General features: G+C 40.5%; 1 pseudogene; it reads left to right on the top strand.

The window, feature by feature from the left end:
- Nucleotides 1–526: 526 nt before the first annotated feature.
- On the top strand, nucleotides 527–1,282 carry LOC127584241 (annexin A4-like; annotated as a pseudogene).
- Nucleotides 1,283–1,658: the final 376 nt, after the last annotated feature.

The raw sequence follows: 1,658 nt of genomic DNA on the forward strand, positions 1-1,658 counted from the left end.
TGGAAGGACTGTCTCGGGCCCTGAATGGTGGTGAAGGAGGAGGTGTAGGTGCAGGTTTAGGACTTAGTGTGGTTGCAGGGATAAGTACTGGGAAGGTCATCTGCAGGGAGGGACGAGTGGACAAAGGAGTTGAGGAGAGAGCGATCCCTACAGAAAGTGGAGAGAGAATGTTCATATGTGTTTTAGCTGGTGTAGATTGTAAATCAATTCCATAAATTTCTTATCGATTTGATTCAAGTTGGTATTAAAGTTGGTACCTTCACCAATACCGTTTGTATCTTTTGATGCTGCATTGTAAATATGCATGGTATGAACAGTAATTCTGTACGAAGAACAGTTGGGCAAAGATAGACATTTTCAACATAGTACAAGGTTAGTTAAGCACTATAAAATCCTGGTTCATATTGGATTCCTTTGCAGGATTGCCATGGATTTTCTACATTAATTTACCGTACTTTAGTATTTTCAGTTGATGGTTAATAAATTTTATCATGATGGTCAATTTACATGAGGAAATAGAGCATGATTTGCTGGGTTCAATTCCCAGGAAGATACTGCCAAATTAGGAAAAGCAATAAAGAGTTTGGGTACTGATGAAGATGCCATCATTGAAGTATTGGCCAAAAGAACTATCGCCCAGAGGCAGCAGATCAAACTGGATTTCAAGACTGCCTTTGGTAGGGACTTGATTAGTGATCTTATGTCTGAAGTATCTGGGAACTTTGAAAAGGTGGTTCTTGGACTGTTGATGACTTCTGCCTTGTATGATGCACATGAAATGAAGAATGCAATAAAGGGTGCTGGTACAGATGAAGGTTGTTTGATTGAAATTTTGGCTTTGCGGAATAATTGCGAAATCCCGCAGATTGTTGCCACTTACAAGAAAGAGTCTGGCAAGAATCTGGAGGATGATGTCCACAGGGACACTTCTCACATGTTTCAAAGAGTGCTCATGTCCCTAGTAATGGGAGATAGAGATGAAGAAAGTCATTTAGATGAGCAGCAAGCCAAGAAGGGTGCATCAACACTGTATGATGCTGGTGAAAAACAATGGGGAATGAATGAAGTTGCATTCTTGAGCATTCTCTGTATTAGGAACCCATTGCATTTGAAAAGAGTAAATGAGGAGTGTAAGAAGATTGCTAACAAGGATATTGAGGCCAGCATTTAGGGAGAGATGTCTGGCAGCCTGGAAAATGCTTTATTGGCCCAGTCTGAAATCTGTCAAAATAGTTTCATACGACAAACAAAGTTGTTCTCTGGGTTGTATGTTTTCCCCTAACTATGGTGCTGTCAGGAATCTCCTCAGCTGTGTAGATCTCGATTGGGAGCAGCGGGTGTAAATTACTGCGAATGTACAATTGAGCAATGAAAGTGTACAGGATGCATGTATCAACATGTGCCAAATTCAAGTAAATTATACACAAATCAATTGTACTCTCTTGGATGAGCATCTCTGGCTGTGTAACTTGTCAGATGCACCTGTAAGTGCTTAAATTTTACATGAGTACCACTTTGAAAACTGGAAGCGGTGAGCCATTGCAGTAATGTACCTGCTGTATTTCAAGGTTGTCCTGTTTAAATGGTACATTCCATTTTAACTGTACTGACACTGTGACACATGACAATCCGATTAGGCCACACTTGGAGTACTGTGT

The sequence above is a fragment of the Pristis pectinata genome, chromosome 2 (genome assembly GCF_009764475.1).
Source record: "Pristis pectinata isolate sPriPec2 chromosome 2, sPriPec2.1.pri, whole genome shotgun sequence".
Lineage (NCBI taxonomy): Eukaryota > Metazoa > Chordata > Chondrichthyes > Rhinopristiformes > Pristidae > Pristis > Pristis pectinata.